The 11,263-nt window shown below is 35.7% G+C and overlaps 1 protein-coding gene across 2 annotated transcripts in view; it reads right to left on the minus strand.

Annotated features, from left to right (window-relative positions):
* The window catches only part of LOC117100777 (glycerophosphoinositol inositolphosphodiesterase GDPD2-like), a 40,939-nt gene extending 35,273 nt beyond the window's left edge, over positions 1-5,666 (minus strand). For both annotated transcript variants that reach the window (XM_033240604.1, XM_033240597.1), the window contains exon 1: positions 5,499-5,666. The gene's annotated coding sequence lies outside the window, so the exon portion shown is untranslated. The remainder of the gene's footprint in view (positions 1-5,498) is intronic.
* Between the last annotated feature and the right edge of the window lie 5,597 nt (positions 5,667-11,263).

Below are 11,263 nucleotides of genomic sequence, written 5' to 3' on the forward strand. Positions count from 1 at the left end.
TATATATATTTCATTTTCCAAATTTTTTAATATACATAATTTAAATAGATGGCCTCTTACATTATAATATAATAATTATGTGATAAAAACAATGAATAGTACAATTTTGTATGTTTCTTATAACATAATAAAGTACCTGTAGTAATTTCAACAACAAATACTATTAATTTTTCCTCTTTTTTACAATTTTAAAGTTCATTAGCCTTTATGTGGTGTGGATGAATATTTTAAAATAATAGTCTCTCGATGAAATATAACATACGTAGTGAGTGTAGTAGGCCTATTTAAAAGGTCATGGTTTGAACGCGTTGCTGCGATTGTCAATGCGTAAGAGATACTCAATGTCAACGCATTACCTCCTGAAGCACAGCGGCAAAAAACTGCTACAAAATAGTGGTTTTTTTATTTATTATCAAGTCGTTTCGACTCTCGTGTGGTAATATATTAATAATTTTTGCATTTGTGTGGTCTCGTGTGATGTCGTGAGGTTCCGTGTAGTGTTGTGTGGTCCGTGTGGTTAGTAAACCGAGAGATTATGTTTCCTGCTGGTTGGGTTGTGTGCCTTGCACTACAATTAGGGACCGAAATGGTCGACTGCGCATCGTCTACTGCGCATAACACTTTTGCCCAACAACTTTTGGAAGCGGCGCTCTGATTGGATCGGGTCGGTGGTAAGCTTTTTTTCGCACTCGGAATTGTGGGTATTGACGAACCACACTCACGATTGTTAGCTTAAAATATTTTCCGAATTGTTAAAAAAAACCCGATTGAAATCGCTTAATTTTTCTCCGATTTCTTCATAAAAGAATGACGTAAGTACGCTTAAACATATTTTTAAGGTATAAGGAGTTGGTACGAGTTGACGCAACTTGACGCAACTACATTTAAAACTAGCTATGGCAGTACACCGTGTACGGGTCGGTGGGTACTGTCAGAGGCCTGGATCATGCGGAAGACGCCGCGTTGTGATTCCTTGCATAAGCCTCTGTGACCGGTGACTATAGGCCTAGGATATATATATATATATATATATATATATATATTATATAATATATATATATATTAACAAATATTTTTAATTTACTTAGATTTGGCAGTCTTGTTTTATATTCAGGTATTATCTGTTAATTATTATATAATAATGATAACATTCTGTTTTATTTTTCAAATACAGAAGCCACCATAGGTGTTTCTTTGGAGGCGGGGAGACAGCGCATCGGTACTTTTTCTCTGCCAGGGCCCACTTTTCTTTCAATGTACCTTGTTGTATGCCTTATGTATATCATGGCATGGCACTGCCGACCATCTCAACAAAATTATAGATGTACATGAAACAAAGCCTGTTGTATCACTGCTGCTGAGTGGAGACGTTGAATCAAACCCTGGGCCAGCACCATGTTTAACAGAGCAGCAACTACAGGATTTGGTTGCTGGGCATCTCCAGCAAAAACCTGAGAAGTTGCTAACAAACATGTGTATCAACTACAACAGCTGAAAAAGGAGGCATCGGCAACATGGAAAGACATTCAGCAGTGGATGACCCAATTGGTGGACTGTAATGACATGCCAAGCATATCAAATTTATCTGCTCAATGGACCAAACTGACAAAAACACGAAGAGAAAAAGTACGCAACAGTGGAAATAAATTGGAACTGAAAGATTGGGAGGAGTCAGAATATTTATTACCAACTACCACTGGGCCAATATGACCAAGATCAAGTGATGTTCTGCAATCGACGAATGAAAGTCTTGCAAAAGAAGTTTGTACCTTAAAGGCTGAAAATGAAACGCTAAAACTTAGACCTTCACCACATAAGCAAGCTACCAATAGTGAAGAGAACGGATCCACTTAGCAACAATATCAAAACATAAGGCTGCTCTAAAACACATGAGCAAAGATATGACTAGAAAAGAGAAACATATAAAAAAAGTAAAGGATGGAAAGCGTGCTTTCCAAGCTGACTTTGATAAGCTGAGGACAAAATGTGCTCGATTGGAAGAAAGAGAAGTTCCCAGAAAAATTGCCATGCAACAACAGTTGACGAACTCAAACAGGTAATAGAATTACAGCAAGATCAAATTTAAAGTTAAAACAAACAATAAAACAGCTCATTGAAAAGCTTAAGAAGAAAGACAAGGTAGAACTTGTGGCACTTAAAAATCAGCACTGGACATATACATAAGATCAAGTTCATATGATAAATAGTTTGTTAGATATAGACATTTTAATTTGTTTACACTTTTGTTTGTTATATAAATAATACTTAAAATTGAAGTAAACAACTTTAATGTCCATTAAGTGGTAAAATGGATGAGGTATAAGCATAAATCAATCAAGGGCTGTTGATTAGGACATGTGGAGCAGAAATTGTATGAAAATTGCATGATTTTTCAGTTATTCCTCTGTATCTACGGCATATATAAACAATTTTGTTTACATCGTTGTTGTCTGTTGTTGACATGGTAACTTCACTTTGTTTATACTTGCATAATTCCACTTGATACTGGTTGCATTTTGTCCCCTGTACCTAAATTGATAATTGCACCAAAGATCAGCTTCATATGATAAATAGTTCATTAGATATAGACGTTTTAATTTGTTTACACTTTTGTTTACAGAACGTAGAAGCAGTAAACAAATTAAATCTTAATTTTCTCATAGATTTGCGTAGTTATGAATGTGAAAATTTTGCACGTATTGTCAGATACCTGTAAAATAAAATAAATAGGTCACTAAATCAATACTCTTTAAGTACAGAATTATTAAAAATATATTTATATTGTTATTTACCTTTGTTTCCATGGCAACGGCATTGTAACGCTTACTAATTATCAACATTTAACAATCCATTCTGGTTTGTCCATTTTGGTTTATGTTCCGACAAAAATAAACACATCATACCATGGATATATAGTGAGTTATTGCTGTTTCATTTTGTTTACTATTTTGTTTGTGTGTTTATTAATGCAAATAACAAGAATGTTGGTCCTTAGAATTACCAACTTTCCTATTGTAAAGTAATACTTCAGTCATGCGGAAAAAAATACTTAAAAACCTATATCTTGATTTATAGTTGATCGATTTGAATGAATGAGGTGTTGTTGTGTTTCTAATTTGTTGCTGCTTACTATAAACCTAAAACAGAGGGGATATGTCCGGTTGAGCCGCCGACAAGTTGAGCTGCCGGTCATTTCTATGGAATGCCAAGCGCGTCTCTCAGTGAATGTAGTGCGTCTCTCAGTGAATGTAGTCGGCTTGCCAATGTCATCAGTGAATGAACCCCCCAGATACCAGCTACATATTCATCCCACAGTCTTTGATTTGCTCGTATTGCCGTTCGTGATGTATAACTGTGTAATTGAAAATTAGAATTTTGATATTTTTATCAAGGTAATTCAACAAAAGGACGCACATCTCCGCTCTCGAACATAGCGCGTGCGTACAGTCCTTTGATCTTTACTGTGGCATCGACAATCCGATACTAGTTGCGAGTACAGCCGTCAATTATTAGTCTATGCGTGCCATTCGTTTAATGGTGTTAGTTTTTGTTTTATTAATTTTGGGTACTTCGCAATGTCTGTTACATTTGATTTTTTTTTGACCGCGAGCTTGTTAAATGCTTCTATAAACTGCAATTTGATTTGTGAAAATTGACCAAGAAAATGAAAAGTTATAGCAATTCAAAATTTACGAATTTTATAAAATTTCATGTTCTTATGTAACATTAATCTGTCATTTTGACAATGTTGGCATAAGGTGCCAAGGATGAACATTTGAGTATTTACGGAACATTTATTAATTTTTTCTGCGAAGTGAGTCTCATGAACGACAATTCACCACAATTTTGGTAAAATTAATGTTGAAATGAAGAATATATTTCAGTCTAATGTTAGTGCAAAATATCATTAGGACTTTGTAATCACCGCACGACGCGCGACTAACATGGCAACTAACACGCGCGTGGGAAAATCGTCACGTACGCTGACGGTTTATGGTCTGGTTGCTATGGTTTTTGTGACGTTCAGCGTGTAGGGACGCACGTGCGCCTAGAATGTCGATGCCAGAGTTATAACCTTTGATGTCCCGAGATGTGCGTCCTTTTGTTGAATTACCTTGTTTTTATGTACTACATTTTTATAAAAATATATGAAGTTGTATAATACATACTCCAAGTATTGAAATACACGCCATCGTGTTGGGATTCAATATTTCGACATTAATTATGTCATCATCAGGAATGCATTCCGGATGATGACATAATTAATGTCGAAATATTGAATCCCAACACGATGGTGTGTATTTCAATACTTGGAGTATGTATTATACTTTCTTATCTGAGATTAATCAGTGGACCTTTCGGTTATATGAAGTTGTACAATTGCAAAATCGTATTAAAAATGTAATTTTATGATGTACACATTTAAATTTATTGTTTATAGTCATACAAAATCGTATTAAAAATGTAATAACTTGATTATTTTTTACGTTTGGTTTGCAGCGTATTTCAGTTAACTTATTCGTTATTTGTACTATTTTGTTAAATTATTTTTATTATATATCATTATATATAATAAATGATAAGAATGTATGGAGTTTTTTTTTTTAACTATCTGGCAAGCCGACTGAATTTGACAGATGACTATAAACAATAAATTTAAATGTGTGAGGCCTATGTTCTTATACAGTATTTACTATGGTTTTTTAATTTATATATTTTTATTTTTGTACTATTTGTTAAACTTATATATAATAAATGATAAGAAAGTAATAGTGTTTTTTTTTACTATCTGGCAAGCTGACTGGGCAAATACTCACAAAATTTAAATTAAAACGATAGAAAGAACAAGTAAATAAATTGAAATACGTCCCAATAAATATTTAATAAATCAGTGCAAAAACCGAGTATTAAATAAATTGAAATAATTGAGTAAATAAACTGAAATACATCCCAAACAACCAAGAACGAATAAGTTAATTGAAATACGCCGCAATTAACGCACTACATTCACTGAGAGACGCGCTTGGCGTTCCATAGAAATGACCGGCGGCTCAACTTGTCGGCGGCTCAACCGGTCATAATCCAAACAGAGATGATTTGACTAACTTCATTTTCACCATTTCTGTCCCTACTACAATAGTTGATTGATGAAGTATTAATGGACATGGATACACTAAAATAAAAAGGGTTCACGAATATTTTTCGCACTGAACCTGTCACTGTGAAATTACAAGTGGTTAAACCTCTCCCCAACCTAGCTAGTTTAGGCCAAGCCGAGATTCTGCCCTACTTCCCTGAACCTCTAGGCCTAGCCTAAGCTAGGCTTTTCACAACTGGGCCTGCCTAGCTGGACCTTGCCTACATACAGTAAAACACTGGCACCCAGGTTGTTTCATTCAGTTTTTCCACACAGCAAAACACTGTGAAGTGATGGGATACAACTAGGGCCTAGGCCTACGCTTAGTAAAATAACAAACTGCATTAACTAATTTACTTACGTAGTGTAAAATGTCTCAGAAAATAATATTAGTGTACAGAGCAAAAGTAATTCCCATCTCTATAACCATGTCAGCTAAACTTTACTTCATGTTCAACCAAGGGTTATCTTTGATGTCATCAAGAAACTTCCGCATCCACAAAATAAAAGTAGGCTCCCAGCTAGCGGGAGCGTGTGTCTACTGCCTTACGAGTTTTTGTTTTTTTAATTTTATCTTATGTTCCTCAATATGCAGATGTGTGTATTCATATTATTGTAGTGTATCTGGATTTTTCATAAAAATTTTCTTTCATAACAATATTCTGTATAGGCCTACTACTATTACACTAAAAAAATGAGTAACTCTGATAATTCTTGGAGTTACTAAGTTATGTCGTTGATCACGAAGAATGCTACCACGTTCTAGAGGGCGTCCTTAAAATGACGTTAAAAGGCGTTCCTAACGCTATTTGATTGTCAATAGAACACCCCCTACCTCGTGGTGGTAGTACCCATCATGCCTAAACCGGATTTACCACATAGAGATATAATAAGAATACAAGAGCGCTAACAGCAATGTATTCGATGTTCGAAATACGCAGAGCTGTGTGTGTGTACCATCCAAGATGGCTGCCATAGATTCAGCCAATCAAATTTCGCCTAAGCGCCGTCGTTTGCAATTGCGCCCTCAATTTACACAGAAAGTTCAGTACAGCTAGTTACCCCATAGAGCTATTAAACAACTAGAGTGCTGACAAGATGGCGCAGCAATGCAGAGTTATGTATGTGTACCATCCATAGAGATATAATAAGAATACTAGAGCGCTAACAGCAATGTATTCGATGTTCGAAATACGCAGAGCTGTGTGTGTGCACCATCCAAGATGGCTGCCATAGAATTCTTTTTAATATTTGAATAAGATGCTCTACTTGGCCTCTTTTTGGCTACGACAGTTTAATAATTTGTCATTATCAATACTAGTTATCATTAATGAAATAATATTCAGTCAGAGGGCTTATTTATGGTAATAATATGTATACTAAGCCTGAAGGTGGCGCTTTCCTACGGCAGCCATCTTGGATGGTACACATACACAACTCTGCATTGCTCCGCCATCTTGTCAGCACTCTAGTTGTTTAATAGCTCTATGGTACCATCCAAGATGGCCGTCGTAGTAAAGCGCCACCTTCAGGCTTAATATACATATTATTACATATTAATAAGCCCTCTGACTGACTATTATTTCATTAATGATAATGAGTAATTGCGGTGTTTGGGTGTAATTTACACGTTATTAATTTTCATTCCTTGGTACTTTATTTTTGATTAAGATGCTCCACTTGGCCTCGTTTTGGATACAATAGTTTAATAATTTGTTATTACCATTACTCATTATCATTAATGAAACAATAACGACCGGTGGTTCAGTGGGTCGCAGTGGCAGATCCAGTAATTTAAAATAGAGTGGGGGGGGGGAGGGGTGCCAGAGAGAGGGACTTTCAACAGTTGGAGGGTCTATAAAAACTCGGCCCGACCATGGCTTGGGGCTGTGGGAAAAAACTTTATGATTATGGCACTCTAAAGGCCAAATCAGACAGCATCGTACGACGCAGCCTGACGCGATTCATCGTCGGGGACAGTCTTTAGCCGTCGTGAGAAAAATATTTTAATATTTCTCAACGAAATGTTTAAAAACATGTTTAATATTCTACGACGCGACCGCTTCCGAAGCACACCATCGCGTCTGCGTTTAACTTACACAGACCCGAGAACTTTAGACTCAAAATTTGAGTAGAAATTGGGCCTTTCTTCTTTTTTTTTTTTTATTTTGAAAAAATTAGAGGGGTGGAGAGCAGGCCGGCATTCAGCAAAAATCCGATGCTAATTTTGAGTCTGAAAGTTGAACTCCGCGTTAACGTACATTTAACGTGAATCGATAAATTGACGTGACCGATAATGCAAGTTTATTAAAGTATGACTGTACATGCGTTGTTTCATTTACGTAAATATATCGTTTACTGATTTGTTTACGGCGACGTAAATATATCCACTTCCTTAAAAAAATACGGACTTTCGATTAAGTAATGAAATGTTTGTGCACAGAGTAATTCGGGTACTCAAATTAAACATAAATTACATTGAAACTGTACTAAAACTACTATTTTTGTTTATGTACCGTACCCGGTATAATACCGGGTATTTGCTGACAATAATTGTCTTTTTCACTTGAAAAGCTCAGGATTTCTTGCAAATATGTTTACTGGTACAACAAAAATATATTTTTAAATATAAATTTGATACCATTCTTATGACCTTTTATATACGTGTCCCTAACCATTGATTAACTTGTGAACATCGGTTAAATGGGGGCGGGGTTAGCAAAAAAAAAAAACTTCCTCCCTCCCTCCCTCCCTCCTCCCTCATCAGTTTTTATTCTTTGATTGGGTGATAAACTAATATTTTTTTATGGGGCCTAATGACAATATGTCACTAAAATGGTTGGTTATTCAATGGTTGATTATTTTGGAATACTTGAAGGGTTTATCTATGACTCATACAAGATTAACAGACAAGAATAAATGAGCAAGACAAAAAAGGAACCCTCATGAAGCCTGAAGATGCTTGTTACAAAATAGAGAGGGGCCAAAATGAGGCAAGTACAATAAAGCCAAATTTAAAGATAAATTAGAAATACAAAAAACAAAAACACCTGTTGTGTGTTGCTATCGTATACAAACAAACACAATTAAATGACACAATAAACAATATTCCAGCTCTACAATAGCCATTCGTTGTTTATTCATCCACCAGTCCTGATTTAACAACTAGTCTAGTAATCCAGACACTACATCTTCCCCCTTCTTTAACATCAAAATCACCCAATTGAATCCATATAAATATATTGTACACAATAATAATTTCTTAATATAAGCTTGTGGAATTACATGTTTTGACTAGGTTTCATTTGTTATGATACTGAAGATTACTGTATTTGTTTCTTTCTCACTGCCTAAAACACTGTCAGTTTTCTTCTTTTTTTTAACTTTAACAATAATAAACATCATCGTAATATTACAATTTTAAATGATTATATCTTTGCTTTTTAAAAAAAATCACATATTATTTTTTCATTTTCTATCATTCCTTATCATTTTAAAATATTTTAGTATCAATAAATAACACTGTATAACAACAATAACAGTTTTCAACATTTGAAGAGAATTCTCAAATTCTAGTAAAACTAAAAACAACTCATCAATATGAACTGTGACTTCTTAATCCTCAACAATCATCAAACCTTTTGGGTTTTTTCCTCTCTCTTACTGGTCTGTTTTGAATATTTTCACAGTTGGTTACACTGTCATCTTTCTCTGTGTCAATTTGCTTATGTTGTTTAAATGTATCTGTCTTACTGTTATCACAAATTAACTTCATCATTATCCATTTGTTTCAGATTATTATTTGGTATTTTGTTACCATTTTCTTCGTCTACTCTTTCATTATAAGATTGAACATGTGTCGAATTTCTTTTATATCTTATAACTTGTGGTGACTCAACCACTACACTATTTCCCCTTTTCTCTATTACTTTGAATGGTTCTGTGTGATATGGTGTACTCATTTTGTCTCCTTGTGTCTTTTTAACTAAAACCTTATCTCCTTCACACATCTCTCTCGCTTTCGCACCTCTTTTCTCATAATGTATAATTTGTGTTTTAATTTTGATACAGCGTCGCGATCTGAAACATCTTCATCCTGTACAGTATTATCCTCCAATTCTGGTAATTCGCAATTTTCTATTCCACATCATTTCCGCTGGGGTCTGTCCAGTAACACTGTGTGGGGTTGTACGGTATGCAAATAAATACACACGTAATTCTTTCTTCCAGTCTTTTCCTTCAGCTTGCGCAATGCGAATTCGTTTCATTATAGATCTGTTCTGTGGCTCCACCTCTCCATTTGCAGCAGGATGTAATGGTGTGACGCGTCTATGTTTGATTCCATTCTCTTTCAGATAGGTCTCAAACTCATCAGAAACAAACTGCGCACCATTATCTGAGGTAATTGATTGTGGTAAGCCATGTTGAAGAAATATATTCTCTAGGGCGTCTATGATTTTCTCGCTTGTAATCTTCTTCATTATGTTAATTTCATAATAACGGCTATAATAATCTACCACAACTAGTACATTTTCATTCGATGGAAATGGTCCCAGCTGAAATGTCTTTCCATGGTCCTGTTGGTAGTTGTGTTGGTTTCAATGGTTCTGGTGCTGGCATCTAACTTGTTATCTGACACCCATGACATGTTTTAACATAGTTTTCTACATCTTTCGCCATTCCAGGCCACCAAACCTTGGTTCTGAGCCTTTGTTTGGTCTTCACTATTCCTAAATGACCTTGATGTGCTAATTCAATGCACTGCAATCTATATTTTGATGGAATAACAAGCCTTGTGTTTCGAAGAACTAAATACCCAAGACATGCAAGTTCCTGTTGTATGGCAGTATACTGAATCAAGTCCTTATCCCATTTGTTTGTCTTTACACTATCTCTCACCTTGCTCAATTCTGGATCATCTTTGGATGCCTCTTCAACCTCACGTGATGATAGAACACATGGCGTTGCATTTGATGCGACCAATCGAATATACATTTCTGTATCATCACTGTCATTATTTTGTTGGTCATCAGTTTCTATTGGTAGTCTCGATAAAATATCAAGAATAAGACATAAGTCTCATCACCCACCTTTCAATCCGTGCATTTGGTTTGGACTTTGGTCCATACAGGCCTTCTAGTGGTTTATGGTCGGTAATTAGGTCAAAATCAAGTCCATATAAATAAACATGAAACCTCTCCATAGCCCACACCACTGCTAATGCCTCTTTTTCCGTTGTTGAATATTTCTTTTCAGCATCGGATAGGGTCCGGCTGGCATAACTTATAACTCTGGTTTCACCATCATGTTTCTGAAGTAAAACTCCACCAATGCCTACATTGCTTGCGTCTGTCACCAATTGAGTACTTTCTGCATCCAACCTGAAATAGCCTAAACATGTTTCATTAGTTAAGCATTCTGTAAGTTTTACAGAGCTATTTTCTTTTTCAGCTCCCCAATGGAATTTAGAATCGTTTCGCACTAATCGTCTTAAGGGTTCTGCAACTGTAGCAAAATTTGGAATGTATCGCGCTGAGAAGTTTACTAGACATAAGAAGTTTTTTATTTCTGCAGTTGTTGTTGGTCTTTTTGATTCTGCTAATGCTCTGACTCTCCCACTTGTAGGCTTAATTCCTTTTGCTGACAAAGTGTGACCCATGAATGTAATCTGTGGTACGGAAAATTGACACTTGTCCTGGTTGAGAGTCAAATTTTTCTCTTTGAATTTCTCAAGCACTACACTAAGTCTCTCATCATGTTCAGCCTGTGTTCTTCCATGTACAACAATGTCATCTGATATGTGGGCTACACCTTCACACCCACTCAACGTCTGACTAATCACTGGTACTTTTCTGGAGCAGCATTTATCCCAAACATCAACCTTTTGTAACGATCTCATACAGCACTTCATCAAATGTGGGGATTGGATGTCTCTCCCTCTTAACTGCTCTATTTGCCTGTCTCATATCTACGCAAAGGCGTATATCATCATTTGGTTTTGGAACTACTATGACGGGACTTACCCAATCACTCGGTTCATCTACCTTTTCGATTATGTCAAGAGATTCCAACTCGTCTAATTTGTCACTCACTTTATCTCTAAGACTAAAGGGTACTCTATACATA

Source organism: Anneissia japonica, unplaced genomic scaffold (genome assembly GCF_011630105.1).
Source record: "Anneissia japonica isolate Jap-2015-1 unplaced genomic scaffold, ASM1163010v1 scaffold18_len179048_cov169, whole genome shotgun sequence".
Classification (NCBI taxonomy): domain Eukaryota; kingdom Metazoa; phylum Echinodermata; class Crinoidea; order Comatulida; family Comatulidae; genus Anneissia; species Anneissia japonica.